The sequence below is a fragment of the Aedes albopictus genome, chromosome 3 (genome assembly GCF_035046485.1).
Source record: "Aedes albopictus strain Foshan chromosome 3, AalbF5, whole genome shotgun sequence".
Lineage (NCBI taxonomy): Eukaryota > Metazoa > Arthropoda > Insecta > Diptera > Culicidae > Aedes > Aedes albopictus.
In genome coordinates, this window is record NC_085138.1 from 47,938,591 (window position 1) to 47,958,878 (window position 20,288).

General features: G+C 40.7%; 1 long non-coding RNA gene across 1 annotated transcript; it reads left to right on the forward strand.

The window, feature by feature from the left end:
• Window positions 1-10,945: 10,945 nt before the first annotated feature.
• On the forward strand, window positions 10,946-13,282 carry LOC134292197 (uncharacterized). The gene is made up of 3 exons (XR_009999517.1): window positions 10,946-12,460; window positions 12,521-12,880; window positions 12,950-13,282. It is a non-coding gene; the product is annotated as an uncharacterized LOC134292197 (long non-coding RNA).
• The last annotated feature ends 7,006 nt before the right edge of the window (window positions 13,283-20,288 follow it).

The following is a 20,288-nucleotide window of genomic DNA, read 5'->3' on the forward strand; positions in this document are numbered from 1 at the left end:
ACTCAAAATCGAGTTAAAAAGTACGCAAAAAAAAGTATTGTTAAAACACTACATTTTTGGATACTTTCCTACTCTGGTTTTTAAATACATTTTACTCAAACTATAAGTCAACCGAAAAGACTGCCTTTTGAGTAATTTTATACTTTTGACATTTGCTTTGTTTTGCTTTTCATCTTAGAGAGTATCCAAAAGCAAGAGTTGATTAGGTACTCAATTTTGGATGAAAATTTTATTCGTTCGCCATATTCATTTTCGACCCGAGTCATTAACAACAGCAAGGCATAAAAGGTAAAGTTAATTATTCGTTTTTCATGTAATTTGTGTAAATTAATTTCCATAACTTATCAGGACAACCGTTTACTTACGAGCGACATCAATAGTGGCAGCGTGGCACTTACGGATCATCCCTTGGATCGGAGTGTTCAAGGATTCGGTGAAATGACGAAGTTTGAATGGTAAGTGAAACTGAATATGTACAATACGAAATGAAATTATTAGTGAATGTGTCCCAAATCTCCTTCATTACAGCAACTGCCAGATGACATCGAAAATGACGACGATACCGCGATACAGCAGGAGCAGCACCTAGAGCAGCACTCACGGGAACACCGTTTGGGATCCGGACAACAGTGTAAAGTGAATGAAATAATTGAAAATATGTGAGATGTATTGTAAGATTTGGAGATCAAATAAAAACACAGTATTTAATTTCATTACGTATTTTATCATTTATCTACAAAAATAACGAAAATCCACAATTCCGTAAAAAATCGAGCTTCGGCAAAAGACTCGCTTTTGAGTAATTTTAATTCAATGGTTACTGTTTGCGGAACAGTTAAATTTACGCAAAATGAAGTTAGAGTGAAACAACTCAAAATTGGGTTTTACGCAAAAAACTCAAATTTGACTGGTTTTACTTAGGTGTCAAGATGAGTGAAAAAGACCTAATTTTGAGTTATTTCGTTTCCCCGTGTGCGTTGACATTGCGTGCCGCACACGGTGCGGCGCGGTTGCGGTGCGGTAGCGTTGCGTTCTCGTGTGCATCACCCCATTTGATTGTGTGTAACTCAGGACGCATTTGCGTGCACGCTGCGTGGACGCGCCGCCCGTGTGCATCGGCTCTAAAGGTGCTCTTATGGATTCGGAAACTACTGAACCGATTAACCCGTATCCGCCCAACAGAAAGAAAAAAATTCAAATGGCTGCCATTTCGTCAATTTTCAACCGATTTTTTTCATTTTTTGGCCATTGCATTGTTTTGATGCCTAGTTTTAGGAAACCTATTGGTCATTTTTGAATTGTCCGGCTATCCGGAGTTATTCCGGTGAGTCACTGGGTCACATCCGGTAAAAATGACCCCAACTTCCTTTCGTCACTCAATTTCTTAGAGTAACTGCTGAAAATCCAGTTTCATTTTAACAAATTTTCATAATCTAGACCACAGTGATATTTTCAGAAGCAAATTAGGCGATGTAACCAGTTCCAGGCTGGATCCCTGCTTGGAATCTACTCCAGGGACCCTCAGGGAACCGGCCCAAGAGCGGTAAAATATTATTTTTCGTTCAAGTTTAGCAATATGGGTATCAAACTTCAACATTTTCTAATACCAGTTAGAAAACGATCACTAGAAGATGTTTTGCGCACATTGGCCACCGGGAGGACCGATCCGGTGATCCCACGCGGCACAAGATGTCGGCCATTTTGAAATCTGTTTGCATCCCACATTGGGCAGAACGCTATAGTGCTCTGGATAACCATCCTAGAGGTTTCGTATCTTCAGAGAAATGTCTTGTAACAGTTTTTACTATAATCTGGTTATCTAATACTTGATCTAGATAAGTTGAAACTGATCTAGATCAGTTCTATCTTTTCATAGAAGTGTCCTAGAAGAAAATTTTCTTCTGCAAAGATGTTCATATTGCTGTTTTTGACATTTCTTCCGAAGGCACCTGGACTGTAAAATGTAAACAAAAGGCACAGTGGGCCATTTCATGAAAAATGTAAAAAAAAATCATGTTTGATCAATTTTTCGTGAAAAAATATTCTAAAAGAATGCTTTTACTACACGTTTGCAACCGTATCCGCCCAACAGAAAACAAAATATTCAAATGGCTGCCTTTTCGTCAATTTTCAACCGCTTTCTTTCATCTTAGAACCATTTGAATCGTATTGATGCCTACCCGGATAAAAACTAACCATAGGGTATTTGGTGAAAACCATTCCTGTACCATACAGTGTACCAGCTACAATATAGTGTATTGTAATGGAATGGTTCGCTAAAAGCTTTGCACATTGGTAGCTACTATACATTAACATCCGATCTTTATGTAACAATATATTATACTGTTTTTCTTACGTTTGAACCACAGACAAACAGACGTAACACTTCGAACATTTTCCGAATCAAATCATAGTCACGGAAACATGTTCGCCCAATGCTAAAAGGACTGAGTTTGGCCGACCATTAACTAGGTGGCGGTAGTGGGCAAACGTCAAACTCGAGCAAAAACGATGCGAGCGCCACGGGTGGTCAGTTGGCCAACTATCAAATTTTCAAATAGACCGTTAAACCGGTGTACGATGCAAAACATCAGAGTGTTACGTCTGTTTGTCTGTGTTTGAACCATTCACTATTCCGAAACAATCTTTTTCCGTGCATTTTTAATTATTTATTCAGTTTATGATTTTTTCCGTGCTTTGTTGTGTTGATGTTCGTGACATTTTTGTTGCAAAGGAAATGAAAGAGAAAAAAGTGAATAAGTTGAAACATCTATTTGAAGTCAATAAAATGTTTAAATAAAGTGGTAAACCAGGTGTCCTAAGGACTGCATATCCAAGAGATATGGTGGGCTAGGTATGTAGAGTGCGATGAGAGGAATACGAATGTAGATCAACCCAGAAAGACGCAGTCCAGATTACCGTAAATCAGTGGATGAGTTTAACACTATTCTTTCTCTTCTTCTCTCATGTGAAATTGCCTTGTACCGAATTAAATGCGATTTATCTTTGACATTTTTAACATAAGGACTGGACACTGAAAAGACTTCTGATATAAGTTCGTCTTCGCTTTTTAACCTAACTTATAGTTGAATCGAACTTGACAGTTTTCTCATAAGTTGTTATGTACATATTTCATAGTTCAGTCATACTGGAGCCTCAATATTGCAATAACGGTTAAGCACGCTGTAATGATACTTATGTACCTCGTCACCCACTTCATGCAACTACATTAGTGGTCTAATAACACTTAGCGCGCTAGGCATAGTTCCATCATGCCGCTCAAAGTGTTGCCACAAATAATGCTTAGTTTGCAAAACCCAGTTATCTGGCTGGTGGGACATGGGAGCCTAAGCTTCAACTGTTAATGCAATCAGAGGCTACTCAGACTAAGACGAGTTTAGGTTAGTTTGGCTAGAACTGCCATTATCGAAGGAACATGACGAGATAATATAACATTATATGGTTTATCTAATGTAAAAAAATACAACATAACAAAAGAGAACCATTTCAAAACCATGATTAAATTTATAACCTGTAGTGAAATTACAATTAAAAACAATATATTTACGGTACATTTTATTGTTTGAAACCATACGTGTACCATACAATGTACGGTATATTAAAGCCCACGTATCAGTATTTCAAACAATTCATTTACAATAAAATGTATGGTTTTGTAAAAAAATATATATGGAGAAAAATATTTTTTTATATTGTTACGATACTTAACAACCCGTATAGTATATTGTAAAAATCTTATTTACAATTCACCATACAGTTGTCTACATTACATCTTATTGTTTTTGTATTTTTTATTTTTACAGTGGTGTTTATTGTAACAATATGGTTCTGAATAGTACTGTTACAATACAACATTTGGTTTTTCTACTGTATTTTTTATTCGGGTAGTTTTAGGAATCCTGCTGGTCATTTTTGGATTTTCCGCCTATCCGGAGTTCCCTTTGGGGCTAAATTTCTTAGTCTAAATGCTCAAATTTCAGTTATATTTCAACGAATTTTCACAGTTTAGCCTAGAATGACAATTTCAGAAGCAAATTAGGCTTCCCATACTTGGATTTTTCTCCAGAGCCCTCAGGGAACCGGTCCAAGTGTGGTCAAATATTATTATTCATCCGAGTTTAGCAATATGGGTATCAAACTGATTTGTCAACAAATTTTCTGATGCCAGATAGGAAATGGTCATTAGAAGTTTTTTTGGGCATATTGGTCTCAGGTAATTTTGTTCCGAAGATCCCCCGGGTAGCTAGATATCGGCTATTTTGAAAATTGCTTACGTCTCGATGGTATAAATGTCTAACTTCAGACTTCAGCATATGCAAAGTTCGTTTGATATACAGTTATGAGCAGATGTTTCTGTGATATTAGCCTCCCAGAGTACCGTTCCGAAGACCCCTGAGGAACTAGACAAGGGCCGTCCAAAAACCACGTAGACTTTTAGGGAGGGAGGTCTGGTCAATGTTCATGCTCCATTATTTCGAAATTTTGAATGAACGAAAGTCTAAAAGTGGGTAGGGGTAGGGTTTTGAGATGAAGAAAATTCGGTCTACGTGATTTATGAACGACCCCAAATAAAACAGTAGTATTACGGGAAAAGCACGATTGTCGACGTTTTCAACACGAAAATGTGAAAATAACGTTATACTTTGTTCTGCAAAGTTGTTACGTATTTGACACTATTCACACGGAAGACAGCCCAGGTGTTTCCCCGGGAAATCTGCATCCGGAGAAATTGAAGTATGCCGCACCACATCAGTATGGGCATTTTTTTTTCTAACCAATTGGTACTACGGTTTCGAAATGTCATCTATTGAAGGCATGGATTGTTTGAAGGAATGTTTCGGTGTTATCCCGTGGAAACTGTTTTCGGAGCCTGAGGGCTCTGGAGAAAAATCCAAGTATGGGAAGCCTAATTTGCTTCTGAAATTGTCATTCTGGGCTAAACTGTGAAAATTCGTTGAAATATAACTGAAATTTGAGCATTTAGACTAAGAAATTTAGCCCCAAAGGGAACTCCGGATAGGCGGAAAATCCAAAAATGACCAACAGGATTCCTAAAACTAGGCATCAATACGATTCAAATGGTTCTAAGATGAAAGAAAGCGGTTGAAAATTGACGAAAAGGCAGCCATTTGAATATTTTGTTTTCTATTGGGCGGATACGGTTGCAAACGTGTAGTAAAAGCATTCTTTTAGAATATTTTTTCACGAAAAATTGATCAAACATGATTTTTTTTTACATTTTTCATGAAATGGCCTTCTGTGCCTTTTGTTTACATTTTACAGTCCAGGTGCCTTCGGAAGAAATGTCAAAAACAGCAATATGAACATCTTTGCAGAAGAAAATTTTCTTCTAGGACACTTCTATGAAAAGATAGAACTGATCTAGATCAGTTTCAACTTATCTAGATCAAGTATTAGATAACCAGATTATAGTAAAAACTGTTACAAGACATTTCTCTGAAGATACGAAACCTCTAGGATGGTTATCCAGAGCACTAGCGTTCTGCCCAATGTGGGATGCAAACAGATTTCAAAATGGCCGACATCTTGTGCCGCGTGGGATCACCGGATCGGTCCTCCCCAAGGGGAATGACATATCCTTTTCTAACCGGAATATCCGCATTTATCCGTTTCTAACCGTCGCTAACCATTGCTAAACGAGCTGCTAAGTGAGCAGCGGTTAGACACGGTTAGCGACGGTTAGAAACGGATAAATGCGGATATTCCGGTTAGAAAAGGATATGTCATTCCCCTTGGTCCTCCCGGTGGCCAATGTGCGCAAAACATCTTCTAGTGATCGTTTTCTAACTGGTATTAGAAAATGTTGAAGTTTGATACCCATATTGCTAAACTTGAACGAAAAATAATATTTTACCGCTCTTGGGCCGGTTCCCTGAGGGTCCCTGGAGTAGATTCCAAGCAGGGATCCAGCCTGGAACTGGTTACATAGCCTAATTTGCTTCTGAAAATATCACTGTGGTCTAGATTATGAAAATTTGTTAATATGAAACTGGATTTTCAGCAGTTACTCTAAGAAATTGAGTGGCGAAAGGAAGTTGGGGTCATTTTTACCGGATGTGACCCAGTGACTCACCGGAATAGCTCCGGATAGCCGGACAATTCAAAAATGACCAATAGGTTTCCTAAAACTAGGCATCAAAACAATGCAATGGTCAAAAAATGAAAGAAATCGGTTTAAAATTGACGAAATGGCAGCCATTTGAATTTTTTTCTTTCTGTTGGGCGGATACGGGTTAAACTCATCCACTGATTTACGGTAATCTGGACTGCGTCTTTCTGGGTTGATCTACATTCGTATTCCTCTCATCGCACTCTACATACCTAGCCCACCATATCTCTTGGATATGCAGTCCTTAGGACACCTGGTTTACCACTTTATTTAAACATTTTATTGACTTCAAATAGATGTTTCAACTTATTCACTTTTTTCTCTTTCATTTCCTTTGCAACAAAAATGTCACGAACATCAACACAACAAAGCACGGAAAAAATCATAAACTGAATAAATAATTAAAAATGCACGGAAAAAGATTGTTTCGGAATAGTGAATGGTTCAAACACAGACAAACAGACGTAACACTCTGATGTTTTGCATCGTACACCGGTTTAACGGTCTATTTGAAAATTTGATAGTTGGCCAACTGACCACCCGTGGCGCTCGCATCGTTTTTGCTCGAGTTTGACGTTTGCCCACTACCGCCACCTAGTTAATGGTCGGCCAAACTCAGTCCTTTTAGCATTGGGCGAACATGTTTCCGTGACTATGATTTGATTCGGAAAATGTTCGAAGTGTTACGTCTGTTTGTCTGTGGTTCAAACGTAAGAAAAACAGTATAATATATTGTTACATAAAGATCGGATGTTAATGTATAGTAGCTACCAATGTGCAAAGCTTTTAGCGAACCATTCCATTACAATACACTATATTGTAGCTGGTACACTGTATGGTACAGGAATGGTTTTCACCAAATACCCTATGGTTAGTTTTTATCCGGGTAGGCATCAATACGATTCAAATGGTTCTAAGATGAAAGAAAGCGGTTGAAAATTGACGAAAAGGCAGCCATTTGAATATTTTGTTTTCTGTTGGGCGGATACGGTTGCAAACGTGTAGTAAAAGCATTCTTTTAGAATATTTTTTCACGAAAAATTGATCAAACATGATTTTTTTTTACATTTTTCATGAAATGGCCCACTGTGCCTTTTGTTTACATTTTACAGTCCAGGTGCCTTCGGAAGAAATGTCAAAAACAGCAATATGAACATCTTTGCAGAAGAAAATTTTCTTCTAGGACACTTCTATGAAAAGATAGAACTGATCTAGATCAGTTTCAACTTATCTAGATCAAGTATTAGATAACCAGATTATAGTAAAAACTGTTACAAGACATTTCTCTGAAGATACGAAACCTCTAGGATGGTTATCCAGAGCACTAGCGTTCTGCCCAATGTGGGATGCAAACAGATTTCAAAATGGCCGACATCTTGTGCCGCGTGGGATCACCGGATCGGTCCTCCCGGTGGCCAATGTGCGCAAAACATCTTCTAGTGATCGTTTTCTAACTGGTATTAGAAAATGTTGAAGTTTGATACCCATATTGCTAAACTTGAACGAAAAATAATATTTTACCGCTCTTGGGCCGGTTCCCTGAGGGTCCCTGGAGTAGATTCCAAGCAGGGATCCAGCCTGGAACTGGTTACATCGCCTAATTTGCTTCTGAAAATATCACTGTGGTCTAGATTATGAAAATTTGTTAAAATGAAACTGGATTTTCAGCAGTTACTCTAAGAAATTGAGTGACGAAAGGAAGTTGGGGTCATTTTTACCGGATGTGACCCAGTGACTCACCGGAATAACTCCGGATAGCCGGACAATTCAAAAATGACCAATAGGTTTCCTAAAACTAGGCATCAAAACAATGCAATGGCCAAAAAATGAAAAAAATCGGTTGAAAATTGACGAAATGGCAGCCATTTGAATTTTTTTCTTTCTGTTGGGCGGATACGGGTTAACACTATTCTTTCTCTTCTTCTCTCATGTGAAATTGCCTTGTACCGAATTAAATGCGATTTATCTTTGACATTTTTAACATAAGGACTGGACACTGAAAAGACTTCTGATATAAGTTCGTCTTCGCTTTTTAACCTAACTTATAGTTGAATCGAACTTGACAGTTTTCTCATAAGTTGTTATGTACATATTTCATAGTTCAGTCATACTGGAGCCTCAATATTGCAATAACGGTTAAGCACGCTGTAATGATACTTATGTACCTCGTCACCCACTTCATGCAACTACATTAGTGGTCTAATAACACTTAGCGCGCTAGGCATAGTTCCATCATGCCGCTCAAAGTGTTGCCACAAATAATGCTTAGTTTGCAAAACCCAGTTATCTGGCTGGTGGGACATGGGAGCCTAAGCTTCAACTGTTAATGCAATCAGAGGCTACTCAGACTAAGACGAGTTTAGGTTAGTTTGGCTAGAACTGCCATTATCGAAGGAACATGACGAGATAATATAACATTATATGGTTTATCTAATGTAAAAAAATACAACATAACAAAAGAGAACCATTTCAAAACCATGATTAAATTTATAACCTGTAGTGAAATTACAATTAAAAACAATATATTTACGGTACATTTTATTGTTTGAAACCATACGTGTACCATACAATGTACGGTATATTAAAGCCCACGTATCAGTATTTCAAACAATTCATTTACAATAAAATGTATGGTTTTGTAAAAAAATATATATGGAGAAAAATATTTTTTTATATTGTTACGATACTTAACAACCCGTATAGTATATTGTAAAAATCTTATTTACAATTCACCATACAGTTGTCTACATTACATCTTATTGTTTTTGTATTTTTTATTTTTACAGTGGTGTTTATTGTAACAATATGGTTCTGAATAGTACTGTTACAATACAACATTTGGTTTTTCTACTGTATTTTTTATTCGGGTAGTTTTAGGAATCCTGCTGGTCATTTTTGGATTTTCCGCCTATCCGGAGTTCCCTTTGGGGCTAAATTTCTTAGTCTAAATGCTCAAATTTCAGTTATATTTCAACGAATTTTCACAGTTTAGCCTAGAATGACAATTTCAGAAGCAAATTAGGCTTCCCATACTTGGATTTTTCTCCAGAGCCCTCAGGGAACCGGTCCAAGTGTGGTCAAATATTATTATTCATCCGAGTTTAGCAATATGGGTATCAAACTGATTTGTCAACAAATTTTCTGATGCCAGATAGGAAATGGTCATTAGAAGTTTTTTTGGGCATATTGGTCTCAGGTAATTTTGTTCCGAAGATCCCCCGGGTAGCTAGATATCGGCTATTTTGAAAATTGCTTACGTCTCGATGGTATAAATGTCTAACTTCAGACTTCAGCATATGCAAAGTTCGTTTGATATACAGTTATGAGCAGATGTTTCTGTGATATTAGCCTCCCAGAGTACCGTTCCGAAGACCCCTGAGGAACTAGACAAGGGCCGTCCAAAAACCACGTAGACTTTTAGGGAGGGAGGTCTGGTCAATGTTCATGCTCCATTATTTCGAAATTTTGAATGAACGAAAGTCTAAAAGTGGGTAGGGGTAGGGTTTTGAGATGAAGAAAATTCGGTCTACGTGATTTATGAACGACCCCAAATAAAACAGTAGTATTACGGGAAAAGCACGATTGTCGACGTTTTCAACACGAAAATGTGAAAATAACGTTATACTTTGTTCTGCAAAGTTGTTACGTATTTGACACTATTCACACGGAAGACAGCCCAGGTGTTTCCCCGGGAAATCTGCATCCGGAGAAATTGAAGTATGCCGCACCACATCAGTATGGGCATTTTTTTTTCTAACCAATTGGTACTACGGTTTCGAAATGTCATCTATTGAAGGCATGGATTGTTTGAAGGAATGTTTCGGTGTTATCCCGTGGAAACTGTTTTCGGAGCCTGAGGGCTCTGGAGAAAAATCCAAGTATGGGAAGCCTAATTTGCTTCTGAAATTGTCATTCTGGGCTAAACTGTGAAAATTCGTTGAAATATAACTGAAATTTGAGCATTTAGACTAAGAAATTTAGCCCCAAAGGGAACTCCGGATAGGCGGAAAATCCAAAAATGACCAACAGGATTCCTAAAACTAGGCATCAATACGATTCAAATGGTTCTAAGATGAAAGAAAGCGGTTGAAAATTGACGAAAAGGCAGCCATTTGAATATTTTGTTTTCTATTGGGCGGATACGGTTGCAAACGTGTAGTAAAAGCATTCTTTTAGAATATTTTTTCACGAAAAATTGATCAAACATGATTTTTTTTTACATTTTTCATGAAATGGCCTTCTGTGCCTTTTGTTTACATTTTACAGTCCAGGTGCCTTCGGAAGAAATGTCAAAAACAGCAATATGAACATCTTTGCAGAAGAAAATTTTCTTCTAGGACACTTCTATGAAAAGATAGAACTGATCTAGATCAGTTTCAACTTATCTAGATCAAGTATTAGATAACCAGATTATAGTAAAAACTGTTACAAGACATTTCTCTGAAGATACGAAACCTCTAGGATGGTTATCCAGAGCACTAGCGTTCTGCCCAATGTGGGATGCAAACAGATTTCAAAATGGCCGACATCTTGTGCCGCGTGGGATCACCGGATCGGTCCTCCCCAAGGGGAATGACATATCCTTTTCTAACCGGAATATCCGCATTTATCCGTTTCTAACCGTCGCTAACCATTGCTAAACGAGCTGCTAAGTGAGCAGCGGTTAGACACGGTTAGCGACGGTTAGAAACGGATAAATGCGGATATTCCGGTTAGAAAAGGATATGTCATTCCCCTTGGTCCTCCCGGTGGCCAATGTGCGCAAAACATCTTCTAGTGATCGTTTTCTAACTGGTATTAGAAAATGTTGAAGTTTGATACCCATATTGCTAAACTTGAACGAAAAATAATATTTTACCGCTCTTGGGCCGGTTCCCTGAGGGTCCCTGGAGTAGATTCCAAGCAGGGATCCAGCCTGGAACTGGTTACATAGCCTAATTTGCTTCTGAAAATATCACTGTGGTCTAGATTATGAAAATTTGTTAATATGAAACTGGATTTTCAGCAGTTACTCTAAGAAATTGAGTGGCGAAAGGAAGTTGGGGTCATTTTTACCGGATGTGACCCAGTGACTCACCGGAATAGCTCCGGATAGCCGGACAATTCAAAAATGACCAATAGGTTTCCTAAAACTAGGCATCAAAACAATGCAATGGTCAAAAAATGAAAGAAATCGGTTTAAAATTGACGAAATGGCAGCCATTTGAATTTTTTTCTTTCTGTTGGGCGGATACGGGTTAAGAACCCAAATCGGTTGATAGACGGCTGAGAAATTTATGGTGATACACTTTGTCAATAATATCTAAAATAATTAAGTTGTACTACTCCCTAGCACTCTTTGAAAGATATCTCGGTAACCAAACGTCCAATCAAAATAAAATTCAATAGCGTTCTACTAGGATGTAGTAGCTTTCATTTGCTTCCAAGAGAACTCAAATCGGTCAACAGACGGCTGAGAACCGTGAGTGACATTTTTTGTAACATACATACACACACACACATACACACACGCACATACAGACATTTGCTCAATTCGTCGAGCTGAGTTGATTGGTATATTGTCGGGCCGCCACCAAACCGGACTTCGCACAATCAAGTGGCGACGCGACCCAACTCGCGACGTTTTTAAATCATGTCAAAGGTAGTGCGCATCCTTCCCGTTGTTGTCAGCAACACAGCGCACTAGATGCAAAATAGTTGCGACACTTGTGGACCAAGAAAATGGCAATTTTTGATTGAATGTCGGTCTTGATTCCAACCGGATAGACAATATGTGACTCGGCCCTGCGGGCCTCGGATCGAAAGTCGGTTTTCCAAGCGGTATTTATACCCTTCTTATGGGTATAAGAAGGGTAAAAACACAAACTTATTTACAGACCACTTATTATGCTTTTGGTCGAAATCCGAAGTGACCGAACGTGCGAAAATTGATTTTTTACCTACTTAGAAATGTCGCAACTCAATATGGATTAGTGCATATTGTACACCGAAAAAATTTCAAACTTAAAGATTATGTAGTTGCCAACCTTATAATTCATAAGACTCCCGAAGTATTATTTTTATGTGTGTGGCTATAAACAATATATCGAGCATTTTAAACTGTATGCGTTGGTCAATAAGAAGTATGTGCGTCTATATATCGTTTATATTTGCGCAAACATAACAATTATAACGAATTTCGTTATAGTTAAAAATTATAGAAGTTCACACATAATTATAATGTTTGGTTAGATTCGGTTTAGACACGGTTTCTAACCAAGTTTGCAACGGCTGAAAATTCTGCAAACGCCATTACAGCCAGAGTCGAAGGTAAAGTTAATTTCTGATTAATTGTATGCCAACATTATGAACATTTTCTATTATTTTCAGAATATCATCATGCGGAGGCCGGCCAACTTGCAGTAGCTTCGGAGGATAAGCTGGGGACAACCATCAAAGCGATACTGGATAACAAAAGTTCGGACAAGAGTGGAATCCGGAGGAAGCACCACCAGTCCGGAGATCAGCGAGTTAAGGCATTTTAGCAGCGTTATCTCCTCCGGAACCGCCGTCGGCTGCCTACTCCATCGTGGGCACTTGTCCTTTAATTCTCGGTTAAGGGACAAAAGAGACGGCGAGATGAGAAGTTCATTACCATCGTACCACATCGTACCCACTTCGACGACAGGTGTACCTCACGGCGAACTGTTCCGGTATCCGGACATTGTTTTCCCTAAAGATATCCATCAGGTAATTAAAGGTAATTGCTGTTGGTGCCACTGTTATTTCTGAAATAGTTTTCATTTTTTTGATTTTCAGAATCATATCCTTAGAATGGGGCAGCCGTCAAGGATCAAGGAACAGAACAAACTTAGTGGGAAACAGCATCCCCTGGAACGACGGTGGTAAGAAACAACATCCCCTCCTTCCTTGCTTCTTTCCGTGGCTGGAATTCCTAGGCCGGAATGACACGACCAGCAGCGGGAAAAGGAAAAATGGCAACTATTCTAATTATATCTAGTTTGTATTGATTTTCACTTGTTTCAATAAACGATTAATAATATTCTGATAAAATTGTTTGTTTTCGTTTGTTTATGGCCCGAATAATGATTTGTATGTAAAATTCATACATAAATTTTATATACCGCTCATGCATAAATGTCATAAACCTCAAACATAAATTTTATTCATCACGCTAATAAATTTCATTTGGTTTCATGCATAAATTTCATGTGTAAGAAAATTAATAAAATTTATGTTTCCAAACATACTTTTTAAAGGTGATGCCAAATTGCAAAAAAATATGTAGTTTCACACATAATAGTTATACGGAAAATATCCTCAGTGTAGCTCTTAATTAGCTTAATGATGCGCAACAGAAAAACTAGATTCAAATTTACTTCGCAGCTGCATCTTCGCATGTGCTTCATGCGACGACTTCGATTTGGTGGTGCGACGATAATACTGCGAAGAAATCCGATGAAAAATCATGGTTCTCGGGAATAGAATTTTTCATGAAGTACTAGCACATTTTCCTTTATTTTGATCACGATTTTTTCAGCGTGTTTATTAAGGATACCCCTTGCCATGTAAATATTATCCCCGTCTCTTTCTCTCACACGTGAAATTCAAACGTCAAAATACAAAACACTGATATAAATCACGAGTACAATTTCAACAAATTGTACAGCAAAAACGTAAGTATTGACCATAATTGCCTTAAAATGGTAAATATTTATGTTATTTTAACCAATTTTCATATTATTTAGTTGATTTATTCAAAGTACTTGATTTATTGTTGGATAATTACCTTCAAATTTTATTTTTCTCTACGGCTTGAAATTGCATTTAGAAGCAAGTTGCTTTTTCTACGCGGTGCACGTCCAGGTCGCGAAACTTTTGCATCTGTCAAAAACACAAAACAGAAAACAAGCACGCGCGCGATAAGCTATTTTACGAGACGTTCTACTGGTGGGCCGCTCATTGTTAGTGTTTACATTTGATATTTTTGTTTTCGCGAAAAGTAGCATAACATGTGGTGAGCGCTAATCAGATTTTTGCTGGCAGAGATGTTTCGGTTTCTAAAAGAGCACCTTTAACGGTGCGCTTCTATACCCCGTTTGGCAGCCCTCCATCATTGCAGCAAACTTTACCGGTCGCTGCTGGATGCACTCGCAAAATAATAGCGCTATGGGTGGGTGACCAAATATAGTAGTGGGACTGTTGCGCTGCTAAAAATTCTATGGGAATATGACAGCCCTCCCGATACGAATCAGAGTGACTAATTTGATTGCTACCGGTGTGTAAAAGGGTGGTTAAGTCAAAATGGTAGCGCTGCGCGGGTTCCTCGAATAGTAGCCGCCGTTAATGTTGCTCTAATGCGGCATGTATGAATCCCCCGAGCTGTATGATGTCACTAGTAGATGAAAAAAACATCCCCACGGTCTACGGATATTAATTATAGTGGGCGGATTGACGCATTTTTGCAGATAAATGAACCCCGTTTATTGGATGGGCCCGTATCACATGTTATGCTAACGAAAATGTAAATAAATGGGCCCACCGGTTGGACTTCAAAGCTGGTAAACATTCAAAAAACAGCTGATTTGAAACGTCTCATAAAATGCCTTATTGGAATTTTTGCCGAGATCGAATGTTATTGAACAAATTTTATTTTATTATTCGCCTGCGGACGGCTCGTACTTCGTAGTAAACTTCCGGCGGTATCGATGGAACGATGGAACCAAACAGCGGTGAAACTGGTCCAAGTGGAACCGATAACGGGGGTTTCGGGCCATGCTGCGACGACGAAACAACAAATGCAATTACTTATTGGACTTGGTCGACAACGTCCAAACGAAGCATGGGAGGTTCCACTTTTAACGACCCTTTGAGGTGCCTTTGAGTTTGTTCGTAATACATAATAACATTGGGTTTGTTAATTAGTTTGTGAATTATTTTCAGGTCAAGGATAAACGTAGTCGAACCGGCGATGGATTTAAGAAATCGGACGAACAACGATGAAAAACGTTATGGAGTGGATGGTTATGAATCGTGCCGGGAGAATCGGATCAGCCGCCGGGGACAATAACAATTCGTCGATCAACTCCTCCGGAATCGACGGAGTACAGCCTGCGCTTGATGTTGTGCCAAGATCGATTTTCGGTGAAGCCCAAATACGGCGAGGAACTGAGTAGGTATTTCGATTAACTGGCAGGAGCATTTTGTGCTGTTTGATGCAAACTGGTGAACTGTTTCCAGGTGGCACTTTTGATCGTGTTCTACACGCTGGTATTTCTTCTCGGCTCATATCTGAAGCTCTACGAAGATCTGTACGCGTATCCTCTGTTTCGTGATAGCCGGAAGTAAGTATTCGTTGCTGAAAAGTGTCCAACCTGACGCTGCCTATCAATTTCTGCCCGTGTCTGTCGTGAGAGCGTCCGTGATGGATCGAATGACTCGCTACATGTTCCACATATCCGTGATCGAGACTCGATATACTTGTTGTATTTGAACCACCCTGCTACTCAATGTAATGGACCACCCTAACAAGAACAATAAATCAGTATGCTTCAGACTGTTAACACAAAACCACGTTCTTTAGAAAACATGGTGTTAGAAGTGAGATTTTTTGTCGGAAAATCGCGTGAAATTCGGTCTTTCTGCGTAAATGCCCCGTAAATTAGTACGATTTAGCTAGTTCGATACGTCGTCGCGAACGGGTAACGTTGGTCGGTTCGAAGTTTCGGCCAAAAGACATTTTTTGTTTTCGCGGTGTTGACATAACCTCGAAATGTCAAATATTCCGATTCCGGCACCTCTGAGATTGGACGGTGACAACGAAGAAGCCATTGGCATCTTCAAACTCCAATGGAAGTACTATGCCTTGGCCACGGAGCTGGCCACGAAACCGGCAGCACAACAAGTGGCAACGCTGATGGCCGTCATTGGAGCGGATGCGGTGATGATGATTGACGAGCTTCCACTGACTACGGCCCAAAAGGCATCACCGGATGCAATCTTGGAAGAGGTGCGAAAGCATCTGGTGCCGCAGAGAGATGTTCGAGTGGAACGAGCAGAGTTCAACACGATTTGTCAACAAGAAGGCGAAAAAATTGAAGATTTTGTGAAGAGGATGAAAAGAAAAGTGAAGAAGTGTGGCTATAGTGACGCTCAGCAGGAAGAAGTTTTGAAGGATCGGATGATCGCTGGCATCGAGAGCCATCAGATGCGGAAAGAGCTCTTGAAAGCCGGGAATATATCGGTAGCGGACATGGTGAAGAGGGTGAAGGATCATCAGGAGATCGAAGAGCTGGCCAAGAAATACGAAAGAATGGCACCGAACAGGGAGGAATCGAGAAATACGTTCAAGGTGACTGCTACGAAGAAGATGGAAAAGCAATGTCGGTATTGCGGTGGAGACCATGTGCCGGAGAAGATGAAATGTCCGGCCTTCGGAAAGAAGTGCCTCGAATGTGGGAGGAAGAATCATTTCAAGATTGTTTGCTGGAGGAAGAACAAAAAGAAGCAGGCCAAACGATATGTTCGCCGAGTCGAGGACAGTTCGGGGGAATCCGAGAATTCCGACACCGAAGAATGCGAATTCGTGGACATTGCTAAAATCGATGACTGCAAAGATGCTGGCAAGATAATGGTCCAACTGAAAGTCGTCGTAAGGCAGAAGAAAACCACACCATTCGAAATACAAGTTGACACCGGTGCAAGGGTTAACGTAGTGTGCCAGAGAGACTTGGAACGACTGATGCCAGGTCACAGTTTGAGCCACACGAAAATCAAACTGAGATGCTATTCCGGTAAAATCATTACGCCAATGGGGCAGATTGACTTGCTGATCAAGCTGAAGAACGGCACGAAGCAATTGACGTTCATTGTGGTGAAGAAAGATCGACCACCGCTGTTGTCGTCACAGTCAGCAATGGATCTAGGCATCATCCAGGTACATGACATGTACAGCCTCAGCACGCTTCAGCAAGAATGCGATAAGATCTTGAGTAAGTACAAAGACGTGTTTGAGGGTGATGGTAAATTCGATGGAAAATTCAAAATCGAAATTGATAATTCTATTACAGCGGTACAGCAAAAGCCCCGGCGTATTCCTCTGGCATACCTTCCAGAGCTCAAGGCCAAAATTGAGGAACTAGAGAAGAAGGAAATAGTAGAACCGGTTAACAGACACATGGACTGGCTGTGCAACTTGGTGCTGGTTAAAAAAGGAAGCAAACTACGTCTTTGTTTGGATCCAACGGAGCTAAATCGAGCGGTCAAAAGGGCCAACCATCAAATACCGACTATAGAAGAGATGCTACCGGATTTTGCGAAGGCTAAGATCTTCACAGTATTGGACGCCAAAAACGGGTTCTGGCACCTGGAGCTGGACGAACCAAGCGCGGATTTGACAGCATTTTGGACACCGATGGGCGTGTATCGCTGGAAGCGGATGCCGTTTGGAATATCGTCGGCACCCGAAGTATATCAGAAAGCTCAGCAGCAGGTCATCGCGGGTCTCCGTGGAGTACGTTGTATTGCTGACGATGTCATTGTGTTCGGATGCGGTGACACCATAGAAGAGGCGATGTTGGACCACAACCGGAATTTGGAGGCAGCAATGCAGAGGTTCCGGGAGCGACGATTGAAGCTAAACCGATCGAAGGCAAGAGTGGCGCTATCGTCGGTGCCGTTCTTTGGTCACATTTTGACAGACAAAGGAGTGAAACCGGATCCGAGCAAGATTTCCGCTGTTTTGAATATTCCAGAACCGTCAGACAAGAAGCAGTTGATGACATTCCTAGGATTGATAACATACCTGGGGCGCTTCATGCCCATGCTAGCAGATGTGAGCGCTCCGTTGAGAAGATTGACACGAGAAGACGTCGATTTTGAATGGGACAAAGAAGCAGCGGATGCCTTTGCGCAAATCAAGCGTTTGGTCACGCAAACGCCCATACTTCGGTATTACGATCCATCCGAGCCCCTGACGATTCAGTGTGATGCAAGTCAACTCGGTGTTGGATGTGTCCTGCTGCAAGGCGGTAGGCCGATTGCATATGCGTCAAGGACACTGACTAAAACGGAAAAGAACTATGCGTCAATCGAACGTGAATGTCTGGCCATCGTATTTGCGTGCAAACGGCATGACCAGTATGTTGCAGGACGAAAACTTTTGATCGAGACGGACCACAAACCGTTAGAGGACATCTTCAGGAAGCCGATTACCGAAGCACCTTTGAGACTGCAAAAAATGAGGATGACTTTGCAGAGGTACGACATCGACGTACGCTACAGGAAAGGAAAAGAGATGTATATTGCTGACCTGATGTCCAGGACCGCCACAGAGAGGCAAGCAAGTGGTTCCGATGCGGATGTTATACACGTGGAAAAAGTGGATGCTGCTCTCAGCGAAATAGCCAGCGTGAATGTAGTCGAACTAATCAACGTTTCTGACGACAGATTCGAGGAAATAGCTACCGAAACCAGAAAGGACCAAACCCTGTGCAACCTGATGAGAGTCTTAATCGAAGGCTGGCCAGAAAGAAAAGAAGAGTTGCGTGACGAATTACTACCCTATAGAACGTTCCAGAACGACCTCACAACGTTTCGAGGAGTGATCTTCAAAGGAGACCGCATTTTGGTACCAAAAAGCCTCCGGAAGAAGTACATTGAAAAACTGCATGTTGCGCACCTGGGAATTGACTACACGTTGCGGGCTGCTCGAGAGTCTTTGTTCTGGCCAGGCATGGCGGATCAAATCTGCAATTACGTGCGCAACTGCGAGATTTGTATGGAATTCAGTTCCAGCCAGTGCCGGCCCCCAATGATGACACACCAGATACCGGAGTACCCATTTCAGCGAGTGAACATTGACTTGGGCGAGATCAAACAAGGTGGTGAGAAAGTTGTTATGATGGTTACGGCAGATAGCTTTTCGGACTTCATCGAAGTAGATTTCATCAACGACACCAAAACGAAAACCATCGTCGCGGCTTGCAAGCGCAATTTTGCAAGACATGGTACGCCGCAAGTGGTAGTTACTGACAATGGGCCGCAGTTCGACAACGAAGAGTGGAGCAGGTTTGCGAAGGATTGGAGTTTTGGGCATGTGACATCATCCCCATATCACGCTCAAGGAAATGGCAAGGCTGAATCAGCGGTCAAATCCATGAAGCAATTGTTCAAGAAGTGTGGCAAAAGCGGGGCGGATTTTTGGCAAGCACTGCAGCAGCATCGCAACACACCGAATGCGATCGGGGCCAGTCCTAATCAACGAATTTTCTCGAGAAGCACACGTGGGGCAGTACCAATGATCACGAACAAGCTACAACCGCAGCAAGCTTCACGCGTTGAGGAACGGATTGCACACAAGAGAAAGGTAGTCAAGGCAAGCTACGACAAAAGGGTTAAGGAGCTTCCAGATTTGCGGGTCGGTGAAAATGTTATCATTCAGCGAAGACCTGACGCTACTAAGCAGTGGGAACAAGCAACGCTAGTGAGAAAATTCCCAGACCAATCTTGCGAAGTACAAACGAAGGATGGCGGAGTTTACAGAAGAAGTGCAGTTCACGTTAAACCGGGATGCAGCAACAAGCCTAATACTACACTTAACGAGGATCCAGCAAAGCAACCAAGTGTAACGGATCGCCAGAGTGATGATCATCGGTCCCAGGAAGTCCCAGTTGAGGATCGAAGGAAGATGGTATTCGAGAGACGTGATTACAAGACCGTTAGCGGCAGGCCTAGCGGTGCATCCGTTCCAGAGGGCCAGTCACAAACGGCAGATTTCGAGAAACAACAGGGTATCGACGAACAACGAGAACTAACATCGATTCCTGAAACTCGACCTAGGAGGGAGGTCAGAAAACCATCAAAGTTTGCAGATTACAAAATGTAACTTTTTATATTTCTTATAAAATGTAATACCTTTAATATTAGCTTTAAGAAAAGGGGGGATGTTGTATTTGAACCACCCTGCTACTCAATGTAATGGACCACCCTAACAAGAACAATAAATCAGTATGCTTCAGACTGTTAACACAAAACCACGTTCTTTAGAAAACAATACTAGTATACTGCCTCCACTCGCATAACAGTCCCATATGAATAGGAAATCCAGCAAAGATGGGACTGTTATGCGAGTGGAGGC